This window comes from Manacus candei, unplaced genomic scaffold (genome assembly GCF_025592945.1).
Source record: "Manacus candei isolate 608988 ecotype Guabito, Panama unplaced genomic scaffold, ASM2559294v1 h1tg000067l, whole genome shotgun sequence".
In the NCBI taxonomy this organism is placed as follows: Eukaryota; Metazoa; Chordata; class Aves; order Passeriformes; family Pipridae; genus Manacus; species Manacus candei.
In genome coordinates, this window is record NW_026138115.1 from 9,220,671 (window position 1) to 9,243,638 (window position 22,968).

At 43.4% G+C, this 22,968-nt stretch overlaps 1 protein-coding gene across 21 annotated transcripts in view; it reads right to left on the reverse strand.

The window, feature by feature from the left end:
• Positions 1-22,968, reverse strand: part of NRXN3 (neurexin 3) — a 1,015,491-nt gene that overhangs the window by 957,239 nt on the left and 35,284 nt on the right. The gene's annotated exons all lie outside the window — the stretch shown is intronic.

Sequence of the window (22,968 nt, forward strand, 5' to 3'; positions counted from 1 at the left end):
GCTCTCATCCTTGTACTAACCCTCCCAGCCACAAAATATTTGTCCATATGTACTATATAATAACTGTTTGAATACATATTTTCCACAGTTATCAAAGAAAACATTCACAAATCTATTCAAAGTGATCAAATGAGCATTTTGGTTTGGGGATTTTTTTTTCTCTGTTCAGGTAAGAGATTAAGTTAAGATTTTTCTTTGACTACAAGCTTTCTCAAACTCACCAAAGGGGAATGGGACTACTTTCCACTAGTGAAAGAGATTAAAAAAAAATCCTAAGTGGCATATAAAAAAAATTGAGAATCCTTGGGACAGTAGATTTGGGTATGTCAAAGCTACAGCCTCTGTCAGAGAGCAGGGTGGGGAAGAAACGTTGATAACACAAGGCCTATAGCCTCCTGTAAAACAAGCATTTTTACTCATCATACTATTAAACATTTTATTATTTCAGTGACTACAATAACCCCATTTCATGCTGCTGGGTTGGTGCTTTTTTTCCATTATCAAAATCTGTCCACAATACCAATGGCCCAGAAAAGAAATTAGTTGATTCCCGTTTTTAAGAGCTGTGTTTGACTTTAATTACATTTATACTTGCTTGGGAAATCAGACTTCACTCTCAAGAGGGTAAAAAAGGGGAAAGGGAAGGGGAAAAAAACAGACATGGAGAGAAACAAATAGAAAAAGGAAAGACAATGGTGAGTCAGATGAATCAAATTAAAAGTTTCTAACCCTCTATCCCTGAAGCTTCACCCAATGCCACTACTTAGGAATACGAGGAGGTGTGTTTTTTAATTAATTTTTAAGTTTTCTTTTATTGGTCATCTATTCAGAAAATGGCTGACATTAGTCTTCAAGCAGACATGATTATCAGTCATTGGAAAGTGCTTTTATCTGGAGCTGCTCATAAGAAACTGAAGTCTTTCCAAGATGAGCTTAATGCGGACGGATGGTAGTTCAAGAGAGAGGAGAAAAAGAAGTGAACATGGGAGAAGCTTGCTTATCTTTTCTTCACTGTAGGTTAGTACTCAAGACTGCAAAAACAAAGCACTGCAGTCACAGTGCACAATCAGGGAAGATTCTGTAGAAGTGGGTAAGAAGCAGTTATAACACAGCCTGCTCCATGGAAAAATGCTTTTGCTTCTTTTATTTGTTCCTTTCATCTTTTATGACTGAGTTTCTCAGTGATACAACACTACGTTGTTTGCCCAAGCTGTGTCCACGAGTGCCAAAATACTTATTCCTAGGTGGCTATTCTACAGCTGCTGATCAACACTCAGCAGCATGGTCAAACCTTCATCTTCCATTCCTTTCTCACTCTCCTGCACTCCCATCTTCCTCTCCTTCCAGCCTTTCATTCCTCTACCCTTGCTCCTTTTCATTCCATTTTAATCAAGGTTCTTTCCTAATTAAAACAAACAAATATGTGGAAGCAATTAACGTCTTGAAGGAAGCAGATGGTAGAATAGTGCCATTTCATTATTGCATAAGCCTTAACTTGCTATCTCTTCAAACTTTCTGCACTTTAATTAAGCACCGTTACAGGCAAGTTCAATGAGCTCTAGAGTAGAGTTTATCCAATTAGCTCCTGAAAAGCTGATGGTGCACGGTGGCAGGCTGAGCATGCTGTGCAGTATGCAGCTGGGAAGGGCAACCCCAGGGCCAAAAGGGACTAAGAATTTCCCTTACACTTGCAGCAGGTAGGAAAAGGAGCGAGAGAGAATCAAATGTTGATGATGTGTCAGAAATGTAAACTAGCCCTGCCCTACCATGTTCTGGTGGAAGTTTTTCACTGCCCATGTCAGAGGACTCAAAGACCATGAATTCCATATGCACACATTTTAAGGGGCCATGGTGACTTTCAATGTATATGCCATCTTCCCAGAGACAGAGGAGGGGTGAAGATCTCAAGCACTTGCCAAAGAAATTACCAATAGCTTTCAGGCCTATTTATTGCCCTACCAACTCCAGCATTCACACTACTCCAATCTTTGGCTTCCATTATACCCCCAGATACAATGGACTGATGTAGAACTGGCAATTAAGTATCTTGAATCATCTAGAAAAATACACCCAGAAACAGAGGGACTCACTTTTTCCCTTGTGTTTCTGTTTGTGGTCAGTCTGACATTCCTGGGCACAGGCCTTTGCAGAGCAATTGTGTCAGCCAGGTTCATCCTCTCACTTTGCTCCACATACACATGCCAGAAATGTGGGCAGTCAAAAGATGCAGTGATCCAATCTTCCTCTGCCCTACCACATTCTGGCACACAACACGTTTCTATTCAACACCAGAGACAACTGTCTCGAAATCCTACTTGCAAACATCTAACGAAAAAAAACCACATAGTATGACTCAGATGGAAACAGCCCTATAGATCCCAAGTTTCTCTGCACAGAAGTATCTCAGTTCTCTACACCCATATAAGGAAAAATATACTACATCCATTTTATAGATAGGAATGCAAGACATACAATTTTTGTGATTCCCGGTATCACATGGGGACCATGTGGAGGACACACTTTCCTGTTTATGTCAACCACAAAGATCATCTTTTTTGTATAACCAAGGTTGGAATATGACTCATGGAGGATTCACGAGTTACAAAGCCAGAGACCATCCCTGGGGGTCATCTAGTCTAAGAACTTCTCTGAATTAATTTCTGTTTGAAGCAGGGCAAAAAAAAATCCAATCCTTCCAATCCTGTCTTGAAGATTTCTATTAATGGAGAGTTCATAACAACTCCTAGAACATTTTTCAGGGCCTAATTACCATAGTTGTTAAAAATGGGCACCTTATTTCTAGTCCAAATTAATCTATTTCAGCTTCTAACCGCTTAATCGTGTTATATATCTTTATCTGCTCAAAGGGAAAACATTCTATTATAAAAGGCCCTCTTCCTCTCCTTAGGATAAAAGACACCATGCAACATTTGTTGACGGGTGAGACTCATATTGTAGTGTCCTGGTAACTCTTCATTCATCAAAGTTTCAAACAAGGAAACCACTAAACACAATACCAAGAAATGAAACCACAGCATGTTATAAATAATATTTTTTTCTTTGCTGACCCCTTCTTTTACAATTGTGCCATATACAGTGCAAATTTATTCATCGGGTATTTAATCATGTAAACACATCACATAGAGAAGAGCATTTATTAGCATTATGGGAATAGAAACTCTCAAATTCCTGACTTTGGGTACTTAAATTCTCTGTTATATTATCACACTACATTCATGGCTAGGCTTCGCGAACGAAGATTTGGGAAGGCTCTATCCACATTTGTTACAGGCATGCTGGTGGCTTATGAGGACAGTACAAGACAGACACATCTGATTGCAAAAGGTACAGCAGAAAGACTCCTTAGATGGTGTATTCTGCAAGGCACGGTTCTTTCTGCGTTGCCTTTTCTCCTCAAGGGTGATCCTGCGTGTGTTCTCAAAGGAGACAGCTGCGTTATAGATGGTGTGTCTCCAGACCTCCCGACTGGAGGCCAGAGTAGACCAGTTATGGTGATCAATATGGCCAATGTTGTGTTGTTTCAGGGAGTCCTTGTATCTTCTATTCGGGGCTCCTCTCATGCAGCAGCCAGTGGCAAGTTCACCATAAAGCAAGATCTTAGGGAGGCGGTGGTCCTTCATCCTGGAGATGTGCCCTGCCCATTGCAGCTGTGTTCTCAGCAGCATGGCCTCAATACTTGTGACTGTTGCATGTTCTAGAACAGATGTATTGGTCACATAATCTGACCAGTGGATGTTAAGGATTGTATGGAGGCAGTGTTGATGGAAGCGTTCTAGGAGACGCAGATGGTGGCGGTAGATGACCCATGATTCAGATCCATACAAGAGAGTGGACAGCACAATGGCTCTGTAAACACTGATTTTGGTACTTTTCTTCAGGTGTTTATTACGCCAAACTCTTTTGTGGAGTTTTCCAAAAGCACTCTATGCCTTTGCTAACCTGTTGTCTATCTCTCCGTCAATCTTACCATCCGAGGAGATGAGGTTACCTAGGTAATTAAACTGTTGGACTGATTTGAGCTCTGATTGGCCGATGGTGATGTGGGGATGATGAGGGACTTCCTGAGGTGCAGGTTGATGGAGAATCTCTGTCTTCTTTAAGCTGACTTCCAGCCCAAAGAGCTCAGCAGTGTCAGCAAAGCAGGATGTTAAATGCTGCAGGGCTGTTTCTGTGTGGGCAACAAGGGTGGTGGTATCAGCATGAAGCAGCTCCCAGACAAGGTGGCTTAAGGTCTTGCCCGGACAAGGTGGTTTAAGGTCTTATCACACTACAAGGTGGTATGAAAACACAATAGGATTATAGAATCAGAGAACCATAGAATTGTTTAGGTTGAAAAAGACCTCCAAGATCACTAAACTGAACCACTGACTCAGTACTGCCAAGTCCACAACTAAACCATGTCTCTAAGTGCCACGTCTACGTGTCTTATAAATTCCTCCAGGGATGGTGACTCAACCACTTCCCTGGGCATCCTGTTCCTGTGCTTGACAACCCTTTCTGTAAAGAATTACTTTCTAATATCCAGTCTAAATCTCCTCTGGTGCAACTTGAGGTCATCTCCTCTCATCCTCCCACTTGTTACTGGGGAGAAGAAACCAACACCCACCTCACTACAGCATCCTTTCAGGTGGTTGTAGAGGTAAAAAAGTCTCCCCTGAGCCTCCTTTTCTCCAGACTAAAACAATCCAGTTCCTCAGCTTATTCGACTTACTCTCTAGACCCTTCACCAGCTCCGTTGCCCTTCTCTGGATACATCCCAGCACCTCAATGTCATTGTGGTAGTGAGGGGCTCAAAACCGGACACAGTACTTGTGGTGTGGCCTCACCAGTGCCAAGTACAGGGGGGTGATCCTTTCCCCAGTCCTGCTGGTTGCACTATTGCTGATACAGACCAGGATGCCATTGGCCTTCTGGGCCATCTGGGCACACTGCTGGCTCACGTTCACTGGCTGTCAACCAGCACCCCCAGGGCCTTTTCTGCTGTGCAGCTTTCCAGTCACTCTGTCCTGGGCCTGTAGCACTGCATGGGGTTATTGTGATTCAGGTGCTGGACCCAGCACTTGGCCTTGTTGAACCTCATGACATTGGCTTCAGTGCATCAATTCAGCCTGTCCAGATCCCACTGTAGAGCCTTCCTGCCTCCAGCAGATCAACATTCCACTCACCTTGGTGTCATCTGCAAAGTTACTGAGGGTGTGCTGAATCCCCTCATCCTGATCATCAGCAAGGATATTAAACAGAACTGGCCCCAGTACTGAGTCCCAGGGAACACACCTGTTACTGGCCACAAGCTGGATTCATCATCATTCATCACCACTCTCTGGGCCTGGCCATCCAACCAGGTTTTTACTCAATGAAGAGCACACTCATCCAAGCCATGAGCTGCCAGTTTCTCCAGGAGAATGCTGTAGGAAACAGTGTCAAAGACTTTACTAAACTCTAGGTAGACAGCATCTACAGCCTTTCCCTCATCCACTAAGCGGGTCACCTTGTCACACAAGAAGATCAGGTTGGTAAAGCAGGACCTGCCTTCCATAAACCTGTTCTGGCTGGCCCTGATCCCCTGGTTTTCCTGCACATACCACATGATGGCACTCAAAATGATCTGCTCCCTAACTGTCCCTGGCACTGAGGTCAGGCTGACAGGCTTGTAAGTTCCCTGAATCCTCCTTTTGGCCCTTCTTGTAGGTGCGTGTAATGTTTACCAACCTCCAGTCAACTGGAACTTCCCCAGCTAACCAATACTGCTTATAATGATGGAAAGCAGCTTGATGAGCACTTCAGCCAGCTCTTGGATGGATATCATCCAGCCCCATAGACTTGTATGTGTCTAAGTGGTGTAGCAGGTCACTGATTGTTTCCCATTGGATTATGGGGACTTCATCCTCATAATATTCATTCTTCATTATCATACAATATTGAAATAATTTTATATGTATATGCAGTCTCACACTAGAAGTGCATTTATATGTAACCATTTCACTTCTATCTTTATTTAAGGCATGTTCAGGTTCCTATGTGAATTGTTACATACAACTACACCATATTGTCAGAAAGAAGACATGTTCAGATCCACTTACTACCATGAAAAGTGTTACCCTCAACTAAAGGAGGACCTACTTTACACTAAGAGTATTGTCTGTCTGGTTATTTGACCTCATAAATCAGTTTGACCACACTATCACATTAGGTGGATGCTCAACATAGATGCATTAATAGGAAGCAACAGCATGCTGGCTTCTAAATTAAATCCTACTTGGCCAGTTTACACCTTAACTCCAACTACAGGGCTGAGGAAATTCCACCAATGCCTCTGGAATAGGAGTGGAGTCCATGCTGCCACAAGGACCAACATCCATCATCCATGCCATGAAAATGAGATCCTTCTTCTTTGTAAACACCACATGAGCTAACAGAGTTTGTGCAGACATTTAAAACGTGACAGTTCTGTGCTAAGTCCTAACACGTGGATCTGCACACAAACATGGTACTGAGTTGTCTTACAGCAGGACTCAGAGGTCCTAACACATCTGAGACTTGCCTCCAGCCATCATACCAGACACTGGTTAGACCTGCTCTGAAAGAGCACATTCTATTCTGATCGCTTGTACTCAGGAAGGAGGAAGCCAGATTAACCAAGTTTTGAGAAAGCCTCTGAGAATGAACCAGACAACCCCGAGCCTAATTCACCAGAAAAGACTAGAACAACATGGCACTTTTAACCTAGCAAGATGAAGGCCAAGAAAAATTACTGGTGTCTATAAATGCTGTAGAGACAGGGAAGAAGAGAGATTTATTTTAGCTGAAGAGCAATACTGGCACCAGAACAAGGATGCACAAATGGCTGTAAATGTACACTGGGAATTAAAATAGCATTTCTAACAATCAGCAGACTGAGGTTCTGAAATGGCCATCCATCCAGAAAAGCAGCAGATATCAAAAAACTACTGGGAATTATTTTTATTAGAGATATACAGCTGCATGCCATCAAACTCGGGAGGTCCTCTGCAGTTTCGTGTTCCTACCCTGATCAAGGCAAAAAAACCATGTGAAAACACAGTCTGAGGTCCAAGGAGCCAATAAGTATTTGAATGTATTTAAGACAGAGCAGAAGAATGGTGAGGGAGAGAAACTGCCCCCCAGTGTACTGTTCCTAAGAATGTTTCAACTCTCCAAAATAGCTTCACTATATATGACCACACCCTGCAGGTCATGCAGCTTCCATTACACAGACAATTGGAGTAGATCATCATAATAGCCACTTCTGGCCTTAAAATTCATGGATCACAAGGCAAGGTAAAAATGATAGAACATCAACAGAAAACCTGAAATTCTACTTCCATTCACTCAGCACTTAGAATCTGACAGTGGATTCAGATCTCAAATATTTTCCTAGTCAGGTGTTGAAGTTTAACCCATCAGGCAGCTAAACACCACACAGCTGTTCACTCACTGCCTCCCACCATGGGAGGGGCAGATCCCCTAGTGTTGACTAACCACTAACATGGCTTTTACTAAATGTGTGTCCCACTGTTTGAAGGTCCAACCACCCACTACTCTCGGTGTAGTCTTTAACAGTCCATTGTATCATTTGAGTTTCCTGGAAGCTGGTGCATATTGGGGAATGTGACATACCCACTCAATGTCATGCTTTCTGGCCCAGGTCTCTGTCAGGTTATTTTGAAAATGCACCCTATTTTCTGACTCAATTCTTTCTGAGGTGCCATGTCACCACACAACTTGCTTTTCAAGGCCCAAGATTGTGTTTTGGGCAGTGGCATGGGACACAGGATATACTTCCAGCCAACTTGTCGTTGCTTGCAACATTGTAAGGACATGATGCTTGCCTTGGTGCGTTTGTGAGAGTGCAATATAATCAGTTTGCCAGACCTCGCCATATTTCTATTTCTATTTCAGACACCATCTTCCATGTCACAGAGGGTTTAACCACTTGGCCTGCTTGATTGCAAGTATGTTTCACATTCATGGATGACCTGTGCAATAGTGTCCATGGTCAAGCCCACCTCTCAATCACAAGCCCACCTATATGTTGCATCTCTTCCTTGATGACCTGAGGTGTCATGGGCCCACCAAACTAGAAATAATTCACCCTTGTGTTGCCAGTCCAGATCTATCTGAACTACTTCAGTCTTAGCAGCCTGACCGATATGGTGGTTGTTCTGATGTTCTTCAGTGGTCTCACTCTTTGGTACATGAGCATCTACATGACATACTTATACAGCTAGGTTCTCTCTCCAGGCACCAACATCATCCAGGCACCTTTTCGGCGAGGTTCGAGAACGGTGGGTCCCTGTCTCGGTCTTGTTTATCTGGAGCTGAGGCCTACAGCGACTGCTGTTGTCTGCCACGCGTGAGGAGAGAGTGCTGGGCCGTGTCCAGCCGTCCTGCTTCTCTCAAGGGAAGTGGTGAGATTTTGCCAGTTCTTTATTTTGCTGGTTACTTGGTTTTTAGATTGTATATACCTGTTTTGTTTCTGTCCCATTTCATCCTTTTTTTGTGCTTTTTCCCTTCTCCCTTCCCCTCTTCCCCTTTAGGAAGCTATTTGGGGTTTCTGGGGTTATAGGTATATAGTATTCTCACTGTATGTATCTGTTTTATATGTAAAATATATATTTTTGCTATAGCTTTGGCTGTTTGGTTTTTTCTTTTTTTTTTCCTTCCCTCTTTGGGAAACAGGCTAGGTTGTCGAGTTTCGGAGACTTGGCGGGAAGCCAGCTCCAAACTTGCACACCACTTTTCTCACCAGCAGTATCTAAAGCTAGCTGGATGGCCTTCAATTCTGCAAACTGGCCTCAGATCCTCTGTATTTCCAGCTCCAAAAGCCAAGGGGTTGACCTCGAGTCTCCCCTAGTTCTTTCTGCCAGAGGTTCCAGGTAGGGCCATTCTCCCCAGCTGCCATGTAATATAATGCATATTATTTTTTACATCTTGTTCTGTCTGGACTGGCCTAATGGCTATTGCATGAGCTATCTATTCAAAGGCATTGGTTAGGGCCCCATATGGAACTGTTCTTTTTGCAGGTCACTTGATAGAGAGGGCCAACAATCAGACTGTAGTGTATGTTACTGCAACCAATGCACCACTATGGGAATGATCAGCTCATGTTGTTCTTCAACCTGCAGCAATTCCCCAACAGAAGGGTCCTCTGAGAAACTGGGCAAGGTTCTCCCATCTCCACGGCAGCTATGCCGAAAGCTCATTGGTATCCTTTTGGGTCCTTGCAATACCCTCTCCTGAGATAGTCTATGCCAAGGAGCATAGAGCCCCTGGGTGAGTCATAATGGGGTGCTTTTGCTACTCATTCCCAGTTCGGCTTACTTCAGCCTCCAATACAGTTGGCTACTGGGATACCCCCCATCACTCCAGAAATACAGGCAGGTTCTGCCCCTCTATAGCTGTGGTGGTTTGGAAAAAACCTTTCCCCCTAGGGCCGGTGACAGTCTGCCCCAGAGGTGGTGTTTTTGATACTGGACCCATTAAAAACTTGGTGCGCCCTGCAGAAAGTACATACTCAGAGAACCGGAAGAGAAGAGGTTAATTTTAACTGCATAGCTGGAGGAGAGGCAGCCATGAGTTGAGAGGCCACATGTTAAATGGTGGGCCAGGGTGGATTTCCCCTCCCCGGTCGTGACCATTGGGGCCAGGGACTTCTTTCCTTTCTCGGCCTTAACTCGGTGGGACCTGGCATGGCTTTGTAGCCGAGCCAGGATGCTGGGTTAAGTCCACGCCACCCCCCCACTGCCAGGGAGAGGTGGCAGCGTGGTGCCCAATCGGCCAGCCAGCGGGCAGACACGGTGCTGGAGCAGAGCCAGCGCAAGTCGAGGGGTGGCCAGAGCAGGCCAGGCTGATTAGCCACGACCCTTGGAGAGGCGGCTGCAGTACACAGCCATGGAGTGGCCCAGGACGGATCAAAGCGGCAGCTAGGACCCTGAGGCGGAGGCAGCCACGGAGCAAACCTCTGCAGAGGAGTAGCCCAAGCTCCTGCAGCAGCTTGGAGCAGAGAGACCCCTGCGAAGGGGCGGCAGCAGCAGCGAACCGGACCAGCCAGAGTGTGCTTGAATCTGGGAACAGAACAGAGCAGGGATCAGGTAAATTCTGCCTCTTCCTCCTCCTTTTCTCATGATGGTCCTGCTTTGGAACAGCCTTCCTCATCCACTTCTTCCTTACTCCCCTTCTTATTAGGGGTTTCCACCCTTACTACATGAGCTGACTTTTGCATCCAAAATTTTTTCTTGTGTATAGGGGCGACTGATACCAGTACAGGTTGGTTCTTTCATTTAGCTGCAGGGCCTGTCACCAGGGTTGGAGTAGCTGCAGAGACTGTCATTTTGTCATCAGATTTAGAGACCTTCTCTTCCCCTTGAGGGTACTGAACAGGGCTCAGTGGGCACAGGTCAGGCCTCAGCATGTTGCAGGGATTTGTGTCTCTCTGAAATTGCAAGGGTGGCAGCACAGTTTTTTCAAATGTTTTACTAGTTTTTCAGGATTCTACACTTGTTCAGGGGTGAAGTTCCAAAACACCAGAGGTGCCCACTGTCCTAGGAACTTGCCCATACTATCCCATACATCCTTCCACTCATAACTATCCAGCCTCAGGGCAGATCTCTGAGTGCCAGTCTTAAATAGTTGTTTACTCCTAAACAAGACCAGAAACACATTCAGGAGACATAGCAATATGAATATGCTGGTCTGAACATCCCAAGGATATTAAAAATTCTCAAGAGCTATTGTAACTAGCCTGGAGGAGAAGGGGAAGGTGAAGAGGCAGGGGAAAGTGTTCTCCTTGTCTCCCCCATAGATTGGCTCCCTGAGGAGAAAAGGTAAAGATTGTAATTATTAATAGTTTCCAACAGATGGTTCTCAAAGTAAGGGATGATGGCAATGTTGAGTACAATTACCATATTTGTCTCATGACCAGTAATTTTATCATAAGCCAGTGTTACTCAGTATAGCAAAATTAAACCAGCCCCCAGAGATGGTAACACAACAGGGAATATAAACAGCAAGTAAGGTGTTACACAACACAACTCTGAAACCAAGCACAACACCTATGAGAGCAAATAAATCAACAATGCAACCAGTGACTACTAAACTACTATAATGAATTCTTATAACGATTTAACATGCTCTGGTCAGATGTGTCTTTATCTCAACCCTTAATACCCCATGTGGGGCACCGAAAATGACTGTTGTGGTTTAAAACAGCAGACAGCCAAAGACCACAGAGCCATTTCCTCACTTCCCTGTAGTGGGATGGGGGAGAGAATCAGAAAAAAGGTAAAAGTCCTGAGTTGAGATAAAGACAGTTTAATAGGACAGAAAAGGAAGGGAAAATAACAATAATAATTATGGAGAAAGGATATATAAAACAAGTGATGCATATGCAGTTGTTCATTACCCACTGGCCCATGCCCAGACAGTTCCCAAGCAGCAGATTGACACCCCACCAGCCATCTCCACCTGGTTTTATTGTTCAGCATGATGCCATATGGTATGGAATATCTCTGACCAGCTGGGTCAGCTGTCCTGGCTGCCTCCCCTCCCAGCTTCTTGTGAACCCCCAGCCTACTCACTGGTGGGGCAGAATGAGAAGCTGAAAAGTCCCTGACTTAGTGTAAGTGCTGCTCAGCAACAACTAAACCATCAATGTCTTAATCAACATTACAAGCCCAGGGACACCTTCATAGCACTCATTTTCCATTTCTTTGTCATCATTTAACATGATCTAAAGGAATGTTGGTCCCTAGATAAAGAACAGACAACTAGAAGTCAAAGGTGCAAGTAAATACAGTAAACATTGTTTAACATTAGGATAAGGGGCAAAAAGCACTTACCCTAAGAAAGTATGAATAGATGTGTATTTGCTGTCTTACGGACAACTTTCAAGGATTAATCACACATAATCATAACTATGACTTTCAGAAGCCCCTCAAAGGAACAGGCAAGACACAATCACTGCCTCACTCACATTTCACCTCCTACAACTATGGTCCATCTTCCCAACCGTTCAGTGCATGTTGGTAACAGCTGTTGGTAAGAGAGTGCTCTGCTCTTCGACGGGTCAGCCCTGTCCACTCTGGGGACAAAATACACTGAATCCCTTAAAAAACAAGAATACAGTGAAAGTTGACCTTCCTTTCGAAAATGACCCCAGAGAAGTGCAGTCTCTAATGTGGACAAAAGTGACCAAAACAATCAGGATGGGCAATGGCCAGAGCACCCATGTGACATTATTCAGTGCATCTTTCTTTTTGAACTCCCAGATGAAATTCAAACCTTTCTTACCTAAAGGTAACCAAGGAGAGCACAAGGGAGTGCTGACTCCCACAGCAGAATTTACACACACACAAGTCCTCTGTGTGACTGAACAGATGCCAAGTCAGTCTGAGAAGAAATATGAGGATCTTCAAATAAAAGAGAGTATCTAAAACCTGCACAAAACAAATATTTATGGTCTAAATATACACAGGCACATTCCTCCTCCGTTCTCCACAGAGCAGAGACTCCCACTACAAAGTGTCTTGCAACATGTCAGACATACTGACAAAGCAAGCAGAAGCTGGGGGTTTTTCTCTGCTCTGCATAGCAAGGCCATGTTCTTTATTCCTACTCCTCTGATATTTATCCCTCCCTTTCTTCTCCATCTTATGCCTCAAGCCAGAGGCTTGTCTGCTGTCTCTTCATATTGGAAACATGCAATCTTGTTTGGTTTAAAAGGTCAATCACAGCTTGTTTGTACTAAGTCTCTGATGCAAAAATCTCTTACTGTAAGTTAGGAAAAATACTGGAGAAGAGACAGTGCTGGATGGAGGACTATGAGGTCTGGGTAACATATCGGGGGCATAGACACACAGTTAGGGCACTGTGGCTTACAGAAGCAGCACCCATCAACTGAGGAGCTCATGGGTGCTAAGTTCTTGGTCAATATCAAATAATCCAATTCACTTCAGTTCATAATAAGAAAGGCTTAAGCCAAATGAGGTTACCTTATATTCATCATAAGCTGCAAGTGTCCACAAGGATGGTGACTATCAGACCAACTGATGTCTCATACCTTAATCTAAAGCAATTGATCATGTGTCACAAAGTTTAACTCCTCAGCATCAGGAAAGGGGCTAAACCAATACAATCTCTGTTTACAGATGGAACGGATAAAGCTATTAAAGTTGACACTTCCGTGGGTCATAATACAGGCCAGGACATTTTAAAGATGTACTGTAATTACTTTGAGAGTTTTTTCTTTAATGCATATAAAAAGCTTTAAAAATAAAACACAAAATTAAAAAATGTATGTCACTGATGGGTTGTTCTACTTAATTTAATGGCAACAACTATCTTTCAAAATAAACTGGACATAGTGTATGATGCCATTATCTAACTCTATCCATTTGGCAATGCTGAACTGTTTGTCATAAGCTCTCTACAGGTAACAGAGAAATTCAGTGATCAAAAGTTGCCCAAAGATGACATAGTGAATCCTATTCCCCATCTGCTTTGCCAATTTTATAATTTATAGCTACAAACTATCTACCACTTCTTTTAATTTACGAGAAAAGGTTGCAGTTGGTTCCTCTTTCCCTGGCCTGTCAAAGTATCACTGCAGAGCTATCCTCTATCATGTTGATAGCTGACGGTACTGCTAAGGCAACTCCATGAGTATTACCTTTTGCCCTGCATCAGATGCTGTGAGGATGAACATTGTCCTCCACCACTGGAGGAGACCCTGAACCCCAGAGCTGAGTACCAGCAGTAAAAAAACCCATCAGGAAATAGAGTGTTCCCTCATGTCACATGCCCCACAAACTACTTCATGTCCACATTTCTGTGCTCTCTGTGCTTCAGGCCATGGTATTAATTTCCTCCTTCCTCCTCTGCTCGATTTTCAGAATAAAAAGAATCAAGTTCCTTTTCCATTCCCAGGCCTGCCCCTCTGCCATCTTTCAAAGCAGTTGTTTTCCACAGCACAGCCAGCCACCCTGGCCACTCCAGGACCTTAGGTGAAAACTTAACCAAAACACAAACTCCATCAATTCAAAGACTAAAACCAGGGTTTGCTTCTAACTGGGTTTAAGAGGGACCAGCTCTTGGTACGTTATCTTCAAGCTATTGATGGCCTTTTGTAACTCACTTAAGGACTCCATTTAAGGACTCCACTCTGCTCTGTCACTTGAGAGTTGCAAGATCATCACTAACCATAGAAAATAATGCACACTGAGAGAGGCCAGAGCAGAAGCTCTTTCTCTGAAATCTTCCTTTACCCATGTAGTCTGCGGTGAACCGCAGCACTGAGTAGCTCAGTAGTACAGGCTTCATCTGACACCCACGCACCAGCGAGGAGCAGCACTCCTCTTCCATAAGTCAGCATGTTCACTCTATAAGAGAAAAAGAAATTCCGCAAGAAAAATACTACTGTTTCGTTTTCCTTCTGTGTGAAAAAGTGCAAGTCCCTGTCCTGTATAATCAGAGACAGCCTTAGAGCAAACACCCACGTAGCACCCTGCTGCTATTCATTAATCGCTCCGGCAGCTCCAAATGAAATCCCCAGGGAAATTTTATAGCCTTTCTGTAACTCTACACATCTGCTGGAAGACACCTCTAACAGACACACGCTACCAGATCTTGGAGAACTTCGTTCCTGTGGAATATCAGAGAAGTGCCACACATACCTGCTCCCACAAGAGACCTGAAGCAGAAAATCAGTGACCTCCACTTATAGCACATGGTGAAATACAACCATACAAACGATCCCTGTCTGCAGAGGGTATTGATATATTTATTACACAACAAATCTTGGGAAATTCCAGTGAGGTATATGACATTCAAGGAGAAATGCTTTGGGAGCTAAATATCAACCTGTAAGAGTAAAGCAGCCAACAGGGCACAAAGAAACAAAGTAGAGACTTTCATTACTCCATCAAGACCACAGCAAAGGCCTGAAGTCACAGTTGCAGCAGAATATAGATCCTCCTCAATTATTGTTGTTGTTCTCAGATGCACACAGTTCTAGTGTACAGAGTTGGAGGAGGAAGGTGACTAATGTTAGTCAAAGAATTAGGGGAAATAAGGGAATATTCTGCACTACTTAAGTCAGAAGCAATTTTCATTGGCTTCAGTAAGGCTAGAAAGTATTTTTTTATCTTAAATTTTTTATTAGATACTTAAGACAGGGGATATTTTATATTTAAAGACATCAATAAGCCCTGAAGATAGAATTTTTAGCTGCTCTTTTTTCCTGAAGTTTAACCTGGGTCTTTCTGAAAGACATGTGAACTTCGTCTGTGTTTTGTTGAGATTTGGAGCATAGGACAAAGCCTCAACAATGTCTACACCACTGAAAATGCAAACTGCCACAGAAACTCACACTTTTCATCTCCAGTCCAGCATCCTCCTGTTCTGGTTCAGATCAAGCCTCTGTGTCCTCTTTCAGAGACTGAGATTGTAGGTAAAGACATAAAACCTGGTTAACTCTATTAACTTTACAACATCATGTCATGAAATGTCATCTCAGTTTCCAAGGCTGTCAGTTTATGCCATAGCCCTTCTGGCCTGGGTTCCTCTTGCTCCTTCCATCCAGATGTGCACTGCAGGCAGCAGCCTTTTGGAGTTACCCACCTTACCTGCACACATGCGCTCTAGAACAATATGAATATTACATGTAGCAGCCTTTGCAGCAAAGGATATATTAAGTCCTATATTTTTAATGCCACTTTTAGCATGCCTATAAAAAGACTCTATTCAAAAGACTGGATTATGTATTTCTGTGCTGTACGGGAATAGGGTACCAAGCGAGAGACGTAGCAAGTGGGAATGCTCCCAGGCAGTTGCAGCAGCCTTTGGCAACCACCATCTGGATGGGGTCAGCAGAGAATTCTGTAAAACTTACCTTCCTACAAGCACCAGAGCTAGTTGAGCCTGTAGGATTTTTACATCTCAGGAGGTTTCCACTGGGATATCATACTAGAAGTTCTGGTGAATGCTATCCCTCACAGTGAGTGGATTACATGCTGTTCTTCAATTTCTCTGTAACCACTCAAAAATGTGACATCTTTACATATCATTGTGCCCTCCTACAGATCATATTAGACGGCCAGAAGGAAGATAAATGTCTGCCAGAAACTTTTCACAAAATTTGGATATTTGGAGCCTTCTCTTATATTTTTCCTTACTTCCTTCAAACTAAATTAGGGCAAAAGAAACAATTACAGCTTCACAACTGTATCACCTACCTCTGCATTGTCCCTGTTACTGTACTTCAGTTCCGGCCTGAAAAGACTTATCCAGCAGTAAAAGAACATTTAACCTTCATGATCCTTGCAACCTTTGGTTTCCTTTACATAACAAATGTATGAAACAAGCAGGACTGAGACTATGTTAAAGCATGGATAGCTGAGATTACTTCAAGGCTTTTTTTCCCCCCTGGCATGACATGCTAAGAGTGACATTCCTGTAAAAAGCAGGGTTTCCTAGCACCACTTCTGCTAAATAACAGAGAAACTTACCTGGGAATTAGGTCATTAAAACAGAGAGCCTGACTCACAATGAGAGATGGATCAATAAGTGACCTTTGACAGATTGGAGCCACTGATCAATGATTACTTTTTTATTAAATGATTATTTTCCTGTGCCAACAGGGACTCCTTCCCTCACACACAGCATTAACATTAACCTTTGCTGCACAAGGTTTAAAGGAGATGACACCACAGAGAACTGTCAACAAAGGAGTGAGCAGTAGGGAAGAAGACAAAACAGAAGCTCAGCCCAAGGAAATGCACTCTTCCCCTCTACTAAGAGGACTGGCTGATGCTGCCCAATTTCACCGTCAGTACTCCACCCTCCTCCACTCGTATCTAAGCACTGGCAGGTCAATTTGAGAAAGAAGGTGGAACTCAATACAAATAAAAAGGCTGAGAAATGAGGGATAGCTAGTGAAGGCAGATGGGGCAAGATGACACACAGCATGGCCATAACAACATAAATAAATTAGCTACAACACCACAATGAAAATCGAGGAGTACAATTCAAAAGGAGGCTGTGCTGACTCACAGCTCTCAGGACCTTAACTGATGGCAGATACAACCTGAAGCCTTTTTATTTCACTGTTTGGCTCCATCCCAAAACACTTCTGCTTCTATCCACGCCAACCTGTTTGTCTTCACAGCTTTTGCTCCTCCTGAGTGGATATTATCAGTCACACCAATCTGTGAGAGCTATTTTGTGATATGAGGAAAAAGCCCTTTAGGGAAAAGCACAGTTCATCAAATGTGCTGTGCCTTGGACTTGGGTTCAGTCTTAACTCAGGTCTCCTGGGGTGACCCTGTACACTAATCAGGTGTGCCCTTTGGCACTGTGCCCACAGCAGAAAGACCAAGTGGAAAAAGTTTTTCAAACCTTAAATAGGTGAAAACTGCAAGCATGACACAGGAACACAGACGGCAGGGAAGCAGCTTCTTTCTGCTTTTGATAGTGGTATGCTCCAGTGTGGCTTTTACTTTGAAGGTTTTGCTGGTTTCTCCATATACTTCTTAGATCATATATCTCACAGGAACTGGAGGGAGGATCCTGCGTTTTCTTCTTTGTCATTAATAACTGCATTATTCCCAGTAAGCGCTGCATCATAGTCCCCACTGAAGCAGTATGTCTTTGTCTTGGTACAGTGCCAAGAAACCAAGGGTCATTTGAGTCTCAGATGAGGACAACATGCTACAGGCAGCATGGCCCTCAGCAAAAGGAAGCATTTGGCTAAAGAAAGAAACATGGAAACCATAGAACAACATGACAAGAAGTATCTAGTCCAACTTCATACATCTTGCATGTGTATAATTCACCACCATATATTTTAACAGTGACACCCAAGAAGAGCTCACACAAATTCAGTCTGCCCTCTCTCTCAAAGGAACAGGAGACATGCTCAGTTGAAGTCTACCTCATCTAACCATTATAAATGCAAAAGCAGCTGTACTGATGGCAAAAAGGCATACCCTGTTCCTTGTCATCTGGGATGATCAGTTGTTAATTCTTTAAGGCACTAGCTTGATGTGTGAACATCAAGCTAGTGGCTTAAAGAACATTCTGCATGAGGCCTCCCTGTCAGAATACAGTGAATGTCTGCTACCTTCAGAAGAGACACTTACTGCCCTCATCGCTTCACACTGGTTTTAGTTTATGCAGAAGGAAAGGCCATATGGAAGAAATAGAACCATACCCACTACATCAGAGAAAAATAAGACAGCAGAGTGCTAATTATTATCAACAAACAGATCTCAATTGTTAGGGAGAGGTTGGGAAGCCTCATCAACTACTTTGCACAGAAAAATCCCACCAGACATGACAAAGCTCTCCCAGCTGAAGAAGGCAGTATGCTCTCAAGTCTTCCCATATTCTTCCTTCAAGAAAAGACTTCTTGGTCCTGTAGGCCTCATTTCTTTCAACATACTTACATACTCACTGGTGTCTTCAAGGTCTCAATCTGCATGTACAGTGCTCCCTTGCATTCTCAACTTCCTTTCCTCCCTCATTAGAGAAGAGAAGGGAGGGATCATAGGTAGACCTCATATTTTAAATTTACAGAATTGTTGTACAGACTAAGCAATTGCATCATACACACTATTTCCAAGTCATTCCCATTTTGTGCTTCCCTTTTATCCTCAGTAGAGTTGCTGGGCCTCACTCCTTTCTCACTCTTGTACCAACTCCCAAAAAGCAAACCTCCAACACCTCGTCACAGCCAGCAGGCAGTACCAACCAACAGAGCTCCCCAAGAGAGCTTCCACTGTCGCACCAAAGCAGAGAAAGCTGAGCTCTTCCAAGCGTAAAGGCAAGCCTCTCCCTCTCCATATACAGAGGCCAGGGAAGGATGAGGATACACAATTTCAGATTCTAGCCTCAGGCTGGTCATTTGCTTGGAGGTGTGATTTTAATTCCTAGTTTTAACAGAAGAAAATGTAATCAGGGATTTTGAAAAGCAGCGGCATCAAGAACAAAAGTGGCAAGAGTCAGCATAAATCTTCTTGCCAAGTCCATACTTTCCCCAGAGAAGAAAATGAACCAATGGCTGATGCAGCCAGTCCCAGAAAAGGGCTGGCTGGCTGCAACAGATGTTCCACACGAGAGCTGCAGAGACCCACAGTGGGACATGAAGCAGTAACACCATAGGAATGCTATCTGGAGTCCATACCTGGGGCCGTGCCCACGATATCCTCCCTTCCCAATTCATACCTCCTTGCTTTGTCCTTCCAGTTGCAAGCTGCACATTAAGGCCTTCCCAGGAACTTGGTCAGATTAGCATTTGAAGATGAGATGGGATGAAAGAAGGAACATTACCCCCTTATCCCATACAAACTTGCACCCTCCCCATTTCTTCACAATGCTTTTCCATGTTCTTCATTTCCTGCAATCCTCTGTGTAGCTAATCCATGTGTTTCTTCTCAGTGTGAATTATTAGCCTGTCCAATAATTTCAGTGGTCCAAAATGATACAATTCCTCAAACCTTTTCACCATGGACACATATTTGTATTTATATTTATATTTATATATTAAAAAGCAAACAAAAGTGAGTGGGATCAAGGCTGTTGATAGATAATAACTGAATTAAAAAATTGGTATCTTCTCCCCTAGAAGGCTTTAAAATTCAGAAACCTGCACCTCTTTTTTAACAGATCTTACACTGATTTTAAGCACATTTAAAATTAACAAAGAAACTACAAAGCTTTCTTGCTATTTGTGTTTGATTCCAAAATAAGTTGACATTGGCAAATTATAGTCCTTTAAAGGATACTACCAACTGAAAGAAATCATTATTCTATTTGAGTGATTTTTTATTTGCTGTTGTTATAAGCAACACCTAAAACTGAAAGATTAGAAGGGAAAATGCCTTTCACCTAAGTGCTTACTCCATGCATGTGACAGCACTTTGTGTCAAGTCAGTTTTACTGTTTCTCTTGTAAGCAGTCAGATCCTCTTTCAGTTCAGCTGGATTAGACCCCAACAAATAGGCAAGGAAAAATACATACGGAAATATAACTGCAGAAACTCAAATATTAGCAAGTGAAACAAAAGAGAACACTTTTTTTTCAGCTAAGTAAAATGCAGCTGCTGCACACTTCTTAAACGACACACACACATTGAATATCCTCTGCCTCAAATAAACACACATTTCCCATCAGGCACAAAAACATATTCAACATTCAACAGACAGTGTTAATACTTGTTACAGTCTTTTTCACACACTCTATCCTAGAACCATGAGACATCTATGATTCATTCTGCAACCCACCTCTACAATCACACACCTAGGAGGAAGGCATGTTGAATGTTTTGGGTGTTGTTTTTACATTAAAGAATAAAAATATTAAAAGCCTTGCATTTCTTTTGGGATTTTGTTCCTCCTCAAAAGGAGTCTTGTCACTTAATTTTTCTCTTCTGCATTTCCCCACACTTCCCCCACACCCAACCCACTGCCTGACATTCTTCTCCTTCCCAGAGATTGTCTCCTTCCCCAAGGTGCTCCTTCCAGACATCCCCCCCCAGAGACTCCTGTCTCTCCCCTCACCCTTTCTGTGCCAAGTCAGCCAGGCTCTTGTGCAGATGTCAGTGGGGTCAGCACACACATGAAGCTCTGTTAGATCTACACTTCATAAATCAGAAAGCTACCTTCTGCTCTCTTTATTCACTCTCTTCATTCGCAAACTTCTTTGCTAGTCCTTCTCCCTCCCAGCCACTTCTAACTTCCCTATATCCTTTTGCCTCGCTGAAAGCTTTGCATTTTTTTTCCTGCTTCCATTTCTTGCTTTTAAAACTTCCTTTTTCTTACCTATTCTCCACCCACTTTCTTTGGAGTCTTTTGCTACCAGGCTGTCATCTATGCTGTTAGCCCCAACCACGTCTCCAGTACCTCTTCAGTTAAATAATTTATTAGACTCCATTTTCACTTATTTTCCCTATTTGCTCCTTTGAGTTCTAGCACTGCCAGTTCCCTAATCACACAGACACCGAACCCATACTCTGTCTCCTCCTTCTCTCAAATAGCACAATCTTTCACTGGAAACTGACTGCTCATATAGGATGCAATTACCAAACCTTTTCACAGGGGCACATGATGATGTGCCAGTTTTAAGAGGGTGGTTTGCTACGAACTGATTGGAAGAGATAAGTGAGTCTTGATAATCAAGCCTGACTCCATTTGCAGTTTAGACAGAGGTTTGGGCTGACTGTTCTGGAGCAACTTATCCCTAGAAACATATGAGAAAAAAGATTCAGCTTGAGATATTTTGGTTGTGGACAGAACTCAGTAAAGACATGGAGAAGGTCCAAGGCAAGAGGAGTCAGCCCCAGCAGCCAAATACCAGAGCAGCTTTTTAACTCTTCAGAGTTCAAACTCTGCAGTCAGCAGGGAACTGACGGAAAAAAGGAAACTTTCCAGCTACTTAAAGAAGCTAAGAGCAATGAGTCACAGGGTTAGCATTTAAGAGGCTAAGAGTTTCACCTGGAAACATAAGAGAAGAGGAGAGTAGCACTTGCTCAGTATGCTGCTCCATAATGCACACCAGGGGACAAAACACACACACACACACACACCCCCAACCCTCAAGTATCAAGTCAGGATGGAGCCTTTCAAATTCTGATGCACGATACTCAACATAAAAGTTGCTTGCAGTGACCTGTTGCTTCCACACCTCACAGGAAGGTTGCCTATAGCATCACCCCCAAATTTATGGCAGGTTGCACTGCAACATGACATGCTACCCAGCCAGATGCAAAAGTGTGTGTGTGCAGGTGGTAGAGGAGAAGGCAGTCAGAGAAGTGAACATACAGGCAGCAGTGATTGAAAACTCTGAAAGCCTAAGGTCTCTGCAAATGCCTGAGTTAAAAGCAGAGGCAGTCTCCCAGATCGATTATGCATGCACGCCACTGAAAACAGAGGCTGCTAAAGTGCCAGAGCCCTGCTGGATAATTTATAGGCTGGTGTTAGTATTCACAGAGCAGTGGGCAGAGTTCAAAGGAACGAGGTGGAAAATAAAAGTTTGAGCCTTATGAAAACACTGTCACAGCCAGCCCAAGCCCCAGCATCACAAAGGGCTTCATTTGTGCTGGGTACAGGCAGAAGCCAGCAGGTACTATTAAAGCAGGAGCCATCAAGCGCTATCTTGGCACAGGGGCAGACAGTTCAGGAAGGGTGCACAATCAGAGTGTGCACGTGTGCAAATTTTGCAAAGTTTGCAAGAGAATATGCCTGCTTAACTTTTGGGAAAGCACAGGAGAGCTGGGCCAAACAGCCTGTGACCCATCTCCTACAACGCTTCCTCACAATCCTCTTGATTGTGGTTGCCATATTCCAAATTCCCTGGGCTACTTCTGCCACAGAGATATACACCAAGAAGGGAATAACTGCCTCTTTCCATTATAGTCTCACCAGGATTTGAGGCCAGGACTTGAGGGAAGAAATTAATCGTACTAAGCCACCCAAAATGCAAGCTTTATTTAGGTGAGCTTGAGTTTTCCAGCTTTATCACTGCCTGAGCCTCTTAGCCATCTAGTTTTCTGGAGACAAAGATGGCAAGACAGTGAGGTCATCAATTTACTAAGCCTTATGTCTGCTCACGTTTGAGATTAGACACAACATCAGTAGCATTAGAATAAGTACTGTGCAGTTGACTTCAGCAGAGATGTAAAGCAAAGGCTGCCTCGCCTGTCTTCGCTCCTCTCTCTGCAAGGCCACTCTAAACTAGATCTTACAAACAGACATACAGGTGCACAGCACGTACTGCCACTATTCACCATTACTATCTAGCTCTGGAAAAGGAGTACAAGGCAAAGCATAAATACAGACAAGATGAACTAAGGGATTTAATCAGTATTTTATTATTGCATGTGTGCCCAGCTAACACTTTTAAACTCCTTGTCCTATCTGCCACAGCACTCAGCAAAAC